At 37.3% G+C, this 17,096-nt stretch overlaps 1 protein-coding gene across 11 annotated transcripts in view; it reads right to left on the bottom strand.

Moving 5' to 3' along the window:
• The window catches only part of PHACTR1 (phosphatase and actin regulator 1), a 298,139-nt gene that overhangs the window by 206,952 nt on the left and 74,091 nt on the right, over positions 1–17,096 (bottom strand). The window lies entirely within an intron of this gene.

Raw genomic sequence — 17,096 nt, 5'->3', positions numbered from 1 at the left:
GTCTCATGACTGGCTGCCCAGCACTCCTGTATCACCTAGGAACAAAGCTGGGCTCTTCTTCAGTGATGTCTTAGCTTGAGCAACAGGACTGTACAGGGACTAGACTTAAAGTAAATTTCAACTGGCTACACACCACAGACTTATGTAATTTATGCTAGCTTCTATTTTCAATAGGGTGTCCATCAATCTTTCAAATCAAGTTAATAGAAAACCCTGGGTAAGTCTATTTCAGAAAATCTATTTGAAATTAACTGTCTCCCATAACAGCAAAAAATCAGAATATGAGAACCAAAGCTAGTAGCAATAAACGTATCTTCAGTATTTCCTTAATCTCTACATTTTCTACTGAAATGCCACCAGAAGAACATAAAGTTTCCCTGTATAGCATGATCCAAGTTTCCTGACTGTGTATCTGTCCCTGCTGACCCTCTGTTGTACCTCCAAATAACTATGAGATGTACTAAACTTATGGAGGAAGGATGCTGGGGTGAGGGGGAGGAAATCACGCCTTGTTGGTAAATCAGTAACCACACATTTAATGAAGCAAGCTGTCAGAACGGCATAAATTGTGCCTGCTACTGAAACAGAAGCTCCTGAAGGATGAGATATTCACCCCTGGCATCAGAAGGACTCCTGACCAAAGTTTCTCATGACTAGAGTGCCTCAGGAGATAATTAGCTAGCAAATAATGCCTACTCATGTCTTCACCTTGGTCATTATTGTTGTTTGGATTTACAGGTTGGGGCCATTCTGGCCAGTCACTTCTACTGTTGGCTAATACAAAATACAGAAGAAGATGTAATATTTTTGTGTGTGTGTGTTCATAACCAAAAAGCATCGAAAAGGAACTTACTTGTGGGTGTTTCAATGAAAAAAGGGTCGCCTGGCAAGCAAATGCTTCAGTTGTACCTTCATCTTATGCAGATTGGGTTGATACAACTGTGCTGATGTAAACTAGAGATGCACCTGACCTTTTATCTTCAGTAGATCACAGTATACCAAATTTCACATCAAACAGCGGCAACACTTCTTGTTGGATAACAGAAATCATCAGATAACACATATTTAAATACAAATGTGTCACAAAAGAAAATCACAAACTACCTTCCCTGATTAGTACTGATAAACAACTTCTACACAGATTTCAACAGAAGAAATAATTCTGCTAAAAAACTGTCCTAAACTGATAAGATTTCTCAATGAGATGAATAAAGGTTGCTTTATCACTGGAAGTCTTTTGATTGACTCCTCTTGCTATTCTGGGTTTGATATCAGCCTAAGTGAAGAAAGACAAGTGACAGTTTTAATTCTGCTTGAAAACTGAAGCTTGGTGTGCCATTTGATCAACTGCATATCCTTTAATACAAACTTCAGAAGAAAAGATACAGTATGGAAAAAATAGCAGAATATGTTGTAGTCATCAAATTTGACTGCCATAAATGACACAGCTGAATCTCAGAACTCCTTACAGTCTTCTGATCAAGCAAGACCACTAGTAACTTCCAAGGTATAAGAAAAAATTTCATATTCTCCCCTCCTTGAAGAAAGTAGGAAAATAAATAATCAAGCTGGTTTTGAGTTACAGCTGAGTAATGAATACTGTACAATACTGCACTACTCCATCATTCATTCATTCAGGCACTTGAGGATTTCTAAGTGCTCTTAAGAACCACAGAAGCTAATCATCTTCCATTTGAAAATCAGAAATAATAGCAGCATCTCAGCATATAAACTAGGATTCATGATCTGTCTGAAACTTACTTCACAACAAGTTACTCCAGCCATTTATTCTTCAAATATTTTATTAACTTCTATGACATGCTTTCTTTGGCTGGGGAAAGGAGTTGGTTGGGCTAAAGAACTCAGAAAGAAATCTTAACATCAGGTGTTTAAATGTCACTGGTATCATGTACCTAAAATAAGCATTCTCTTAAGAACACACAAGGATAAAAATCTGGCCCTACAGAAGTTAGTGGAAGAAACTTAGCCTTTGATTTCAGTATGTCTAGAAATTCACCCAAAATTTGTGGATCGGTCTGGCACATTTAAGATGAACCAATTTGTTTGCTGAAGAAAGGGTGTGAATTAATTGCTCACCACAGATGCGTGCACTGAGGAGTGTGATTTCTTGCAGGGCTCCCTCTGACTGCATCATGTTTTATGGTAAGGGTCCTCTCCAAGTAAAGGTCATGCAGATCTTCATAGAATAAACAGAGACAGCTTAAAATAGTCCTCCAAGACAGCAGTTTGCTTATAAGAATGATATTTAACTGAAGTTTCATTACAGTGAATTATGGTTTGCAGGCACCTTGTCATTTAATAATGTAGACAAAACAACTTAGATGAAAATGCAATAGATTCTCATCAGATTTTTATATGCAGGACATGGAATCAAGACATGCTGAACAGGCGGAGATGCTGAAGAAATGACTACTTGAGATATCATTACTTGAGTGCATTGATGAAGTGGAAAATAGAGTATGAGGAAAAGATGCATGGGAGATGTAATTACTATTTACTGTGTCTGACTTTCATGCTACACAATAGTAATGTGAATAAATCTACATCTTAAGCACTCAGGTGTCCACAGTGAAGAGGCTCTCCTGAAACCATTGTGCACATACCCAATACACACACATCTGCAAGGATCTGCCTACACATAACTGAATCCACTGATTGCCAGATCATTGCAGCACCTCTTCTGTGCTAATCCACATAGCTCAGAGACGAGTATACATTGGAACAATATTCATACACCTTCAAGTATCATCATCTGCTCACCTCACTAGGACATCAGGTTAAATATGTGTATAACACCCAACAAATCCTTATCCACCCTAACCTACAAGCAAGTGAAATTGGAAACGAGGTACAACAGTTTCTAACTGAGATAACCCTTGATGTACATCTTTGTCTCTAACACACAGTTGGGCACACATTTAATTCCCACACTCTGTTTACACCCATAAAAGCCATCTCTTCAGACATAAACTGCTGCAGGGCTGTGCTTTAGCATTTGCTGTTTCTATGTATTTGCTCAAATTTTAGTGAAGTACTTAATGAATGAAAATGCCTTCTGATATTCAGAAAGACTAAACACTATTTTTACCTTCTAATTTCTCCAGGTTGTAAAATAGGCCTTTCTCCAATAGGCAGAATGAAGGATGTGGTCACATAGTGTGTTTAGCCACTCAGAACTGGATCTTCCTCTACCCTTGCATCAACCACTTGAAGACCTCAAAATTTTTTACCCATTTCCTCAGGAAAGCTTTGACTTACAAGAATTTGCAGTGGCATTTCATAGGCTCCTCTCCTGGAGTATTTGAAATGTGGGTCTTCACAACTGTCAGAGCAGAACAACACTTAATTCTGGGAACACATTTTAAAGAATACAATGAAACTGTGTTTTATTTCCATCTTTGAAACAGAGACTTGTTTTAAAAGATGGTATCAAGTAAACAAACACAAACACACATTTTGCTTCATTAAAACAGGCAACATTGCAGCGCTCACTAGGGAACAGAAGAAAAACACAGTATCTAATAATTCATTCATCATACAAGCACTGAAGAAAAGTGCGAAGTCCACAAGAAAGACAAAACCATGATTAAACCTCTCTTTTTTGTTTTCTGTCTTCAGATTTTGACAGTTACAAGGTGGAGAAGCACCTGCAATTCACCTGAGGGCTGATAGTCTCTCTTTTCATCCCAGGTACATATGCAGCTGCTTGGGTGTCTGAATGAAGTAAAAATGGGATTTACTCAAGCATTTCATTAGCAGCCTGAACTCTGACAGCCACATTTTTTTTTTCCTTTTATTACCTTTAAAATAGAAGGTTAGAATTTGATTCAAAACAAAGACCTAAGAATACCAAGACAGAAATCCTCAAAAGTTTCTTGGTGGAACTAAGAAAGAAAAAATGCCATTTAATTCTGTAGTCTTTTATTCTAACTATTATAAAAATCCAAAATTTTCTTTTTGTTTCAAAAAATCACAAACCCCAAAGCACTGAGTATATTCAGTAGCTCATCCACCCTTTTCCATATTAATCATAATATGGAAAATGTATTTCTCTTTTAAAGCCTTGAAGTGTCTCTTTAGTTCTTTTGTCTGAATATGGGGCCTAAGAGGATTAGGTCAGATTTAGATACCTCCCTTGAAAATGCTCTTCGTTAAGGGATATGAATCCTACCCAAACTGTCTTTTTGTTATACATCCAGATCTTCTGGGCCTTCCTTCCCATGTTATCCCATGAACTGCTGCAAAAAAAAAAGTGAATCCTAATAAGCAGAACCAAGAGTTCTGCACTTCTGCTAGGCTATTTAACAGAAATATTTGATCTGAAGGATTTCATCCTATTCCCTGTTACAGAAATATTAAATCAGGATTAAGTCCTGGGCCTGCAAATACAATGTGTTAAAGAAAAAGAGGGGGAAAAGATTCAAGCTGTAGAGTAAAAACAATTTGAGCTAAAATCAATGTTGGTTTAGATCATCTCGTCTCAGTTTTTCTGGTTGTTAATTTGAGGGAAAGAGGAGCCTTTCAACCTGTTCTCAGCAATGAGAAAGCCTTGCTGCATTTTTCTCAGGTGCTTTGGGAGGCAGAAATGCTCAGCCCTTATGGTTCGTCCCCTCAAGCTTGTTTTGTTTTAGTCATTGCAGCACAGGTCCTGCTGTACATGGTGGCCTCAAGGGGAGAACCAGGCAATTCCTCCCAAGTGTACAGAAGACCCCTCACCAGTTCCCACTGAGGTAGGAAATCTACTTGTGGATTTCTTGTTTGGGACAAACATTGCAGGGATAAAATAATGTAGAGAAAGAATCACTGCAAAGAGGTTCACATCACTAAAAAGAGAATTAAATTTTAAGAACTGTAGGGTTTGTACCAGTTAGAGACTTCAGCAAGTGCCAAATATTTTCAGAGCAGGAAACAAATAGTTCCTATTAGCTTTCTTTGCCTAAAACATTCAGCAGGAAGACAACCAGGTATCCTGAGTGTCGATGGGCTGTCTCAAAAATTCCTAATAACAAGCAAGCTATTGAACCTCCCCCTGATCTATCTGCCTGTTGCTGCAAACCTCTTCTCACCCTCCCTAGGCAGTCAAAATATCTACATAGAGAACAGCTCCCCAAAGTCCACCCAAAGATTCTGGCCACGTGCCAGGCATGTGAAGTACTGCACAAATGCAGTTTTGGGAAGGAAGGGAAGCCTGGCACAGTTTTCTTTTGTTGTTTTGTTTTTCCATTCTGCTGATCCTTTAGGAATAACATCCTAATGTAAGCAGTGGCTCAGACTGTCATGATTTCTCTGTGATACTTTTCAACAGGCACAAACCTGAAGGACTCATTGCCCAGTGTATTTTCCACTGCAACTTGTGGTATCTGAGCACAAGTCATTGAAGATAATCAGCTGCTCTGCAAAGACCAAAGTTCAAGGATTTAACCTCTGCTGAGGATGCTCCAGCACTCTACAGCTAAGATGGAACCAAAGTCCATCCACATCTCAGGGAAGAAGTACTCAAAATACTGATTTAAAACATTGATGGTATTTTATGAGTGTGTCACAGAAGCCCTCCAGAGTACATTCCAACCCATTACTACTGACCTGGTGGGAATTTGTAAAACCTATCTCAGCAAACCGTTCATCCCAATGCCATGTCCCCATAGGGAGGAATCTTTACAACTGAGAAAAATAGAATTAAGCACAGTATTACAACAGCATTTTTCACATTTCAAAAGGAAACTGTTAGTGAACTTGATTCATAACACAGTTAATGTGCATGGTACTAGAGAAGCCAATTTCCTGTGATTGGTTTCTGCCATAAATTTAAGATGCCAATTTCTCCAAAAAGTGTTCTAGGTTTTACCTGGCAGGATTTAACGAAAGAGAGGGTTTAATAGATTTTGCTATTTCAAAAGTGCACCACTGAAAAACTATGGCCTGTTCCCTGTGAGAATGACTGAAATATTAATAAAAGCATTGGAGTTATATTTCACCAATTTTGCAGCTTTGTGATAACTACCACAGGAGAGTCTCAAGAACTCATTAAACTTATGCCAATCTGTTGTGCTGTTTTCTTCTTTTGGTCAGACTGATATATCCCTGCTCTTGTATTGCATTTACTTTTTACCACTTAAGATTATTTCTGCAGAATCACTGAAATGCAGGCAGCATACTTATCACACAAGCTTGGAAGACTTATAGGAGCTTTGTGTCCATCCCTTTTGCTCCCAAAATTCACATATCTGGTTGTTTGGGTAGTGCTACTCTAGTGCCCACCTGTCAACTTATTTCTAAAATAAAATGGGATTATTTTTATTCTCCACAATTAACTATTCCCTGCCAGTTTTCCCCAACCTTCAAGTAATTTCTAATAATGTTTTAAACTTCCTTTTTTCTTTTTAAACCAAGGGCACCTAAAACATCCTTACCTTCTATTACTTGTGACAGTAATGACATTACTCTTTATAGAGATGGAGCCAGCATGCTAGCCACCTGGAATTTTTAAGAAAGCGAAGAGTACGCTCCTCCTTTCCTTCACCACCTGCAGTGAATTCATGTAACAGAGGATGGAGGAAAAAAACCCCAGTAATCTGCTCACCAAAGATTTTCTGGGTCTGTGGAAAGAAGGTTTTTAAAGATAATATCTTTTGCATGTTTGGACTCTGTTATGAGCAGCCAGATTGGGGTGGAATACTTGTCAGCAAATGCAATGGTGAAGATGAAAAACACCCAAACAGTTCTGCTTAAATCAATCAGAACTGTGAAACAGCAGAACCTCTGCTACAGACTTACTTGAGTTATTTTTACAGAGGAGCAGGATGGAAGGGGATGGCTGTGGGAACAGTTTGTGTGGTGTGATGCCCCACTCAGGCCCTGATTGTTATTTACCACTCCACAGTTTAAGAAGTAGCACCAGGACTCTGGCCTGGACTGCTGGATCAGCATTTCCAGGCGAGAGAGACCGAGGTCTGAACTCTACTTATAATCATTCTAGGGACTTACATAATGACAGAAAGGCTAAAACCACACCAAAAGGAAAGCAATAAGAGTACTTCAAACCATTTCTTCAAGTGTGACCGGGACATTTTCTAATGGTCTTACCTGACCTGAAATTCACAGTTACAATCAGAAAACAAGGCCCTACTGCCCCTATTCCTTTTTCACCCAGGCAAGTACTTTTTTCTCCTCTTCTTCAAAAGGTGAATTATTACTCAGATTCTCCTCCATCTTTGAAAAACAGCTCATAACTGGTGAAGAATACACAACAGGCTTTATATTCTCACTTGGGTATTTCCTCTAGGAACCAAAAGAAAACTTTTGCATTCATAAAGGCCACCTTTCAAGGCTTTGGCAGCTCTGGAATCAATACAGCACAATCAAGGAGAATCGATTTTTATCAGTTTTACTGCAGACTCAGTTCCCTCGTACTCAGAAAACATAAGCATATGTACAGCTGGCACGGCTGAGTAGAAAGCTTGTCTCCATGGGTCTATGTTAAAATTAGATCTTACATATTCAAGCATCTGTATTGCTCTTTTTGTATAGTTATTTAATGCTGTGCTAAGGTACAACAGTTTTCCCTGAATGCAGGAAGGGGTGGAACTTAGTCTCGTACTTTCTTCCATAGGGTGAGAAAATCTTTGCTTTGGGGTTCCTGATGCTAAAACCATTTTACATCCAACTAGTACATGCTGCTGCTTCTCATTTTATCTACAGACAAGAAGAAACAATATTCATTTCTCGAACACATGTAGTTTTTGCTGTTACATGAAAATAACTCACTTCACTTCACCAGGCAAGAACCTAAATGAGTAAAGATAAAAAAATCCATACAGAAAAAAAAAATTGATGTCCTTTTCTTATAAACAGCAATATTTCAAAAGTACTTCATATTGAGACTCAGAAATGAACCCAGCAAAGTAGGCTCACACTACAATACACTCTTGTAAATCCTTTGACATGATTAGCTTTTAATTGGTTTAGAGGAAACTCAATGAACATTTCCTAAATTAGGGTACAACATGAAGAAAACACCACCAAGGCTTCTATTATTGCAAGACTGCAGGATATGAGCTCTGTCCAGTACATTTCATTAGCATTAAGAAACAGTCCCTTGCTAAATGTCACACTGAGGCCAATACTTCTAGTAAGATTATGCTATTTCCTTCAGTCTGAAAAACAAATACATTTTCTCAGTAAAAAGTCCAGTTTAGCATGACTTAATCCTCTCCAGAGATCAATCCCTCTTCAGGACATGATTTAGATATACGCTTGGGAAGGAGAACTCTAGAAAACCTTCATGAAATATGTGATAGAGACACTTCCAGGCAGGACACTGGATGAGGTGGACCTCTGGTGCAAAGCAAGTCTAACAGTTACCCCATTTTAAATATGAAAGTTTCCTAAACTACTAAGAACAAAAATTTAGACTAAATGCTTCAGGGGCAATTTAAATCATAATCTCTTTTCAGAGGCTGAGACTTCAAGTGCATCTCAACAAAACAACTTGTTTTAAAACAGTTTTTCCACTTCTGTAAAAATGCCAAAGCCAACTGAAGTAAATTCCAGATTTCTTAAGCCATGTCAACGGAAGAACACATTTGCACTAAACAGTGATTTCCTACCAACAGAAGAATGGGAAATTAAGGCAGATCATTTATCAAACAAAACACCAATGCAAACCAGAAATGCTTCTGTAGACATTTGGACACATACCAGATAAATATGTTTCTTTCCCACACCAAGATAGCATTCAATGACTTACTGCCCTGGATATCAAAATCCCCAAAAGATACAGTGTGTCAAAACAGGTTGGAGTTTTTTTGTTTGTTTGTTTTGGTTTTGGGGGTTTTTGAGTTGTGTGGTTGGGTTTTTTTTAAATGGAAAATCAGAGGCTCAACAAAGTTGAATTAACTTACATAAAAGTGAATTAGTTGAATCAGTGCATCACCTCTGTGTAAACAGTTTTCTTGCAGTTTTGGATTGTTCCCCACACATTGAGCTTAAGTGGTGAGGAACAACCCTGAGTTAACTTTGCAAAAGCTCCATTACCACTTAAAAAACCCTTCTGCTAAGACAGCTATACCCACTGAACTGTTCTGTACCTACACAGTAGCGAGCTCTAACAGGCCCTGGTTTGAGACCATAGGTCTGCGCAAAAAAGTAATAAAAGAGTAGCTATTCATATTTTGAAGCAGCAAACAGAAGGTGCTCCTTTAATCTCACACTTTTCTGGGCCAGGTTTTACCAGGACCATACAAACAAGCCCAACCTCCCTGCTCACCATCAAAGAGAAGCTTACAGCAGACACAAAAGGAACACAGGAGGCAGGACCAAGGTTTGGAAGACCACACACAGGACTTTGGAGATTAGGCATTTACGAGCACAGAATTTGTTCTAGTTATGCAGACAAGTACAGAATCTGATTTCAGTTTTTAGACTTTGTACACACTTCTGGTGGGAGTGCTGCAGATTGATGCAACACTTTTGGGCTCTGCCCTGTACTCAATGTAAATCCACTCCCTGAAAGGAACTGAAAGCTGACAGCAATAGTTAGTGAGAGTAGCATTATCAGAACTAATTTTAAAAAAAACAAGCCTTCCTGCTTCAAAATTACTTTGCATCTCTACGCCTTAATTCTTAATTGAGGTTAGAACTGTACAAGTGAAGATAACAGAACCCACTAATTAACCATATCTTTTGATCAAGTGTTTTATTTGACTGACCTTGGATTACTAATTTTCCAGAAATCTGTGAAGCACAGATTTCTTCACTTTCCAGAGAAGTGAAGCACAATTTTAAAATTGCGTATCTTACAAGGTAAATTTATGACTGAGCAAAGTCAATACAGAAATATCTGCTTTATTTGGCATCTCATTATTTGTTTTATCATGGGTCTAAAAAGAAATTTAAATAATATTAAGTTTCAGGGACAACATATATGCAACCACTGGTTCTGAAGGTTCTCACTGAATAATTAAAACAGATTTATGAGAAACAGAGCCAGTAATTTCTAAATATGTCTAGTAGATTCTTACGCTATTTTCCCTCCTCAATAACTTACATCTGCAAGCTACATTCTAGTGTTTCTTTAAATCAAGTTCTGAATAAAGTAAGTTTTGAGTGGCTCAGAATGCTGAAATTGTACATTTGGCCAACCTGATGAGAGCTGCAGAGCTCAGAACTTCTAGAAAGCAGCCCACAATATATGGCTCTTAAACCTAACCTCAGACAACATAAATGGAAAATATTTGCAGAATTGACCATCATCTTAGGTATAAAATTTAGGCTTAATGAAAATACCACTGATTTATTTATACAGACAGACTTCATATCTGAAGGTAATTCTAGATACAAAGATGCTTTGTTCTTCTTGAGTTACTCTGTAATTCATATGTTATGTTCTCCTATCACTTGTTATTTTGTATTTCACAGATAAAAAGTTCAAGTAGGCAGAGATAGAAACCACTGTTAGGTCTGGTGTAGGATTTTTGGGTCTTTCTTTTTTATTTCATTTTGTAATTAAACACTACAGACAACTCTGTTCATTTACCCTCCCCAGGCATGGGTGCTAGATTTTTCCTCCCTCTTGTCATACAAGATGCTGACAGTACCATTTTTGACACAGCTCTCTGCCAAGGCACGAACAACCGATGGAGAGACTCCACACAGAAATCTCCACACTGAAAACACATCTCACCTGACAGCTTCCAGCCTGTGGAGGACATTATCTTCCCAGCTGTCAAGGACTTCAACTCTACTGTTGATGCTGTATTTAAACACTTGGTATGTGGGAAATTGTAGCCTTTCTAAATGTTCAAGATTAGGGAAATTAAAAATCCGCATGTTCATTATAGTACCTATTGTTTAGGATTATCAGATTTCACTTCTCAATCCCACATAATATCCAGATGGGAGACGGAGTTACTATTTTCAGGTCTTCAGACTTCAAAATTAAACTTAGGATTTGCCAGCAACTTTCATACAAGAAGTGTGTGTATAGAAAGTTTCTTATAAAGAACGGACAGAATATGCTGTTATATACTGGGTCAAACACAGAGCAGCAATATTCTGTTTGAGATGGTCATAATTCAAGGCTGGCATGATTTAAAAGAAAAAGCGTCTTAAAAGCATTACTTTCAATAGTTATTATGGAAGTCTTCCCTTGGCATTTAGGTTTTCCTTTCAATATTTAAAGTATTAAAAAAAAACATACCTGCTTCCATTGCACACAACTCAAGAGGACATGACAACGTGGCTCTGATAGTTCCTTCCAGTGCATGTCAAAAAAGGGAACTAAACCAGTATGCTGATTATTGTTCTTGTCAGCTTATTGCCTAATAGGCAATCCAACCAAGAGAAAGCAGGATATTCACTTCTGGTCGTGGTAAGTAATGGCTAAAAAAGAATTCTGCACTGCAGCTATTAGAATTCCTCTACTCTTTCAGACAACACTGTCTTCAGTGATGCTAGGCAACTATTAGCCTTACATTATATTCTTGGGAGTAGAATACTTTCTTGAGCAGTAGAATTGTCAGCTGAAATACCATTAATCTTCAACTCTATGCTGAATATGCATCTTCTCTCATTCTCATGTCATAATTTTACTTTTGATAACTTTTGATAAGGCAGTGAAGCAACACATGAAACATCGTTTGATTCTTTGAATTTTTATGGGTTATCTCCTAAACTGGAAAATTATTGTGTTCATTGTAGTGATGTGATGAAATTACAGTATGATTATGAATTAAATTCACTGCAAAGATGATGCATTAACTCTTTTCTACTGTACGAGTATGTAACTATTTCCTCTAGTGGAACCTCAACTCTTCTTAGGTTCTAGCTATGATCCTCAATATGGAATAGAGATGTAGTATAAAAAGGAGACAGTTGGGTATAATTTTTGAAAATACATGTCACAAATGTTCTTATGTCACCTGATTATCAGCATTAATATTGGAGAACTTTCTGGCAGAATGACAAATCAAGCACTGGCTAGTTGAGTAGGTGTGTTTTGCTACACTTACCAGCATTACAGCTGATTTCTTCTGCCACATCTTGGTTTGATTTTGAACTTGGAAAATAAGTTACGGGCATTTTGCAAATGTATGACTTGGAATTAAACTCTAAGGAAAAACACATAGATTTCCAAATATTTCCAATGGAAATTAGTTGGCTTTGGACAAGCCTTTTACTTGGACAAAGTAAATTATTGAGCAACATGCATACACATATTAATTTTTACCTTCTGCGCTTCTAAAGTTTTTGTTTTAACAATACTAGGCAGAAGGAAAGGAGTGTATCAGCAAGTTTGGTAAAGAGAGCAGTATAAAAGAGAACAATTATTTCCAGAATGAAACTTGCAACTAATGTTTCAAAATACCTAAGTTACAATCTGCCATGACACTTTTAGGCTTGTTTCCAGCAATTTAAATTATGTCTATTTTGGATAGTACTGCAGGAATATAGGAATTCAAGATTCATCATCATAATAGTTCACCTTTGCACACTTTCACTGAGTAAAAAGAATAAAAATTCCCCACTTGTATGCCAAGCATTTGTGCTCTCAAATTTAGTAGGACTAGAAAGGATGTATTAATAGAGATCTTAAGAAATCATATAAGTGACTAGAATTCTCTGCAATAGAGTCTGCATTTTTCATCTTAGTGCAATTTCACATCTACAAATTTTAGTATGGAATGACAGCTGTATCATTGCACCTTTTCTACAGATGCACATTTTATTTTCCAGAATAATTATGAGTCATCTTGAAAATTTCTTTTAAAAAAAGCCTCCCAGTGAGTGATGGATTACAGTGACGAGTCAATTAGGTATTTAATGAAATACACATTAAAAGAAGGAAAATGTGCCCAGTTTAGTGGGGTCATAGTAAAACAGGTAGCCAAACATCATCTCTTTCCATTTCTTCTTATGTGTATTTTCTTTTCTTCACATGCAAGGGTTTTAGAATTATTGACTAGACACCATCAAAAACTATGGATGAAATTATTCTGTCTTTGGATCATATAGTGAAGATACAGCACCATTAAAACTGGATAGTTCAAATTCTCCTGCTAAAATTCTGGAAGAAGGAAAAGTGTATGACATATTCAAAACAGGCAGGAATGCTCCAAATGGATTTCTCATTGCAGAAAAAAAGTAAAATTCCTAAGTCTTATAATAGCCACGGAACAAAATTGCTGTCTTCCGATCAGCTCCAATTAAAAGAGTGAAAAGAAAAGACAAATCTCACAAAACCCCCAAACTAGCCAAAAAACCCCCAATGAAAAGAAAAACCCAACAAAAACACACCAAAAATCATCAAGCCCCTCAGGACTCCCCAAACCATCTTTTTTGAAGATGCTACTTCAGTCAATATAATCTATGTCACTAGTGCCAAAATAAGCAATTTTCATCCTTTCAAATGATACATTCAGATTATAAGTCAACAAGTTTTCCATCTTATTTAAAAACATACTGATTCCTGCTGGAAAGTACCTAACTTCAGAAACTGTGGACTAGTCTATCAGTATTGTTTAAGAGACACAAAGTACAGTACCAGTGGAGCAATGGAGATTCTGCAAAACCAGGTAACTTTACAGACATCACAAGGAAGGGATCAAAAAAGGGATTCAGTAAACCTTGGGTTAATGACAAGCTTCTTAAGGCATTTGGATTATAACAACAGTTGGATTTTTTTACTTTTTGTTTGGTTTTGAGGCATGGCTTGTTTCCTGTTTTCTAGGCTTATCTGGAAGCAAATACAACAGCCCTGCAATTTGTTTAGCACCTATGACACAGTGGCAGGCAAATGACTCCGTGTAACTGTACCAGGTGAAATTTGTGGAGGCAGGATTCCTGACTGACACCATGTTGCAAGGTATATAATGAACAGGTTATACATAAATGACCTCTGCAGTCCTTTTCTGTGCCTGCCATTTATAAATGCTAAGACATAGAAGAGCATATTCATATGAAGTGCATAGATGGATATGCCATATTAAAACCTCAGCTGTATTACTGTTCAAGATAGTATTTTAAAAGAGCACTCTGAATTTGACTGAAGAATTTAAATATCCTAAATGAGAATAATCTCCCAAGATATTTATGAATGATTATAACTTCCATGATATATATAAAAAATTACCCCACAATATCATTTGCCAACTGCCATGTAGAAAGCCATCTCCTATAAAATAATTTGCTTCAAATTTCAATCCTTTGACATTTTCTAAAATTAAAGTATTTCTTTATGGCAGGAAGTTCTAGATTATTAATGAACAGTTAAATAGCTAGCAATAAAATAATAATTTGAGACAACTCTAATGGTTTCTCTAACTTGTCATAAAGGAACACTGCAAAATGACAAGTAGTATGTTAACATAAGTTCCATCATCTGAAATTGATCTTAAATGGATATCATCTACACCAAAGTATTTTTAATAGTCAATGGTTCACATTTGTCTCATGGAACACATTTTCCCCTTTTTTTTTTTTCCATACTTAGCTCATATTGACCTTTTCGGCTAGCAGGACGGTGGCTGATATTCAAAAGTAACATCATAACTTATACAACTAACTGAAAAATTATGTTCTGAATACAAGTAGAAAACTTCCATCAGATAGTAGAAAATTTCCATCAGATTTCAAAGCAGTTTTACAAACACTGCAAAACTGCAATTGAGCTAAAATAATTGTACAAAATATGTATAGGAATGCAGGTAAAATGGGATTAGGAGAAATGAACAGCTAGATAAAACTAAATGCAAGTTAAGTATGGAGATGGACCAATTATGTTAATGAAACTATATGAAGAAAGTAAAAAATGAATGTAGATTCAGCTGTCACTGGGACTACACAAGAACTTACACCTGTTTTTGAACCTTAACCTTCTGGTGTGAACTGCACACCCAGACCACATCTCTCCACTCTTACTGACTTGACACTTGATTGTAAGCATCTTTTCCCCAAAGCTTCCCATCTGGCAGGTTCTTCTTGAACAAGCTAGTAAAATACTGTAATATTTAACCTCAAAAAAAAAAAAAAAAGAAAAAAAAAAAAGAAAAAAAGAAAAAAGAAACAGTGCTGCCCACCTTTCATGTAGCACAGAAATGGGAAGACTGTTGAGAGATTTGGGTTTGCTCCCCTTGCTAGTGTGAAGGATTGCACATCTATCAAGACAATACACAACCCAGTGGAGTTTTATTTAAGATACTGAAACACTGTAATACTATATACTTAACTATACCACCCATGCATTTCTCATGATTCTGTAAAAAGATGCCCCAATTATATTCTTTGTTTTATATTCTTGAATATCATTGCTGAGATGGTTTACAACATAGAAGCTCAACAAGATAAAACTAAGAGCAATCTCACCCAATATCCTAGATTTGGTAACTGACAAAATTAGAAGCCTACAGGACAGCGCAAGAATAGAGCAAGCAAGAAATGAGTCTTTTCCAGCGTATTCTTCAAGGCTTGAATACACTTAAAGTAAAGTGAACTTTACTTAAATCCCCAGCCCTCATGTTAGAAATGGTGCTGGACAACTGATCACTAATTCTGCTTTGCACCCAACCCCTTTTATACGTCTGAATTGTACCTCCTCTCACCTGTATAATTTTCAGGCTAAAAACTCCTAGTAAGCATTTCTTTCTCAAAATTATTTCCCTAGTTTTGATCACCCTTACCACTCCTGTGACATTTTCATTCTACTATATTTCTTCAAATACAGGGCCACCAGAATTACAAGGAGCATTTATAAGGCAAGTACAACATACATCAGAGGCACACTGATGTCCTCAGCATTTTCAAAATGATGGGAGGTTTGGCTGCAGAAAGACTTCAGGACAAGACTCAAGCAGGAGGAGAGGAGTGGTACAGTGCCAAAATCTGTCTTTGGAAAACAGTCATGTGAGAACCCAGTCAGTCTTCAATCTTGCAAATATGCAACTTAAGGAGATTCCAGCCAACAAGGAACTTTGTCACTATATTATGAACAACCTTCTAAGGATGAAGAGTCAAGAAAACATGAGTAAAACAAAGACGTGTGTAAGGTCAAAATCACTTAAGCAAAGCATTCAAATCAGTAATGAAAAGAAACAAAAGAGGCCTCCCTACTAGGCTTTTCCTATGTAGCCTAAACCTAGATGGATCACAAGGTTACTTTTTTGGCAAAGCCAGACTGCTGTCTTAAAAGGTGTTACCTGATTAGTGCCACCTCTGGTTTGTGGTTGTAAGCTCAGACGCTGTCAGAGGAACCGAAGCCAGATATATCAATAAAGAACAGCTTCTGAAAGCGACAGAGGACTTCCTGCAGGGAGAACAATCTCTCCTACCCAGAGGTACAATTGCCACACAGTAGGTCAATTTTATTGAACAGTATTAGGACCTCTAAAACAAATACTCCCTTCCTTAAGAGAAAGGGACTGTACAATTTCAAGGCTACAATAATCCCTTTAAAACCCAGTAAGGACCATGCATTCACAAAAGGCAGGTATTGATGAAAAAATAACTATTACCCCTCCAAAAAAAAAAGAAAAAAAAAGAAAAAAAAAAAAACAGAAAATTTTATTTTGCTTTTGCTTTGCCTCTACACAAATGAAAAAGGGACAGATGCCAGGCACAGACTGACAGGTCCCAGGAGAAGGGACTCTGAAGGAGGCTGGAAGCAAGCCAGAGAAAGCAACACTAAGTCAGCAGATATTTTGAAGCAGGAGGGACAGTGGACATCAGTGGGAGTTGGGCAGGACTTGCCTCAGACTTCAGAGGTCACAGGGTGACTAAGAAACCTTGGCCTAGCACAGTTAAACCTTGCTGGAAAAGCAAGCATCTAATAGGAAGGAGCAAGTTGTTCCCTATCTCCCTGAACTTCAAGACACTTCTGCCAATAAAAGGTTTGAAAGTAACAGATGTCATAGCTAATTTACTGGCACACTATTAACTGTCTTTATTCCAAGATGCTCCATGATAAAGTACAAAGATAAACTGAGTGGAGAGAGGAAAGCAGCACATGATTTTATAAACTAGTATCAAAACAGAAAGCAATGGAAGTGCTGAAATGCAGGGCATTATGTCTTTTGATAAAAAGC

This window comes from Taeniopygia guttata, chromosome 2 (assembly GCF_048771995.1).
Source record: "Taeniopygia guttata chromosome 2, bTaeGut7.mat, whole genome shotgun sequence".
NCBI lineage: Eukaryota > Metazoa > Chordata > Aves > Passeriformes > Estrildidae > Taeniopygia > Taeniopygia guttata.
Note: the sequence above shows the minus strand (reverse complement) of the source record. Positions and strands in the feature narration are given on the sequence as shown.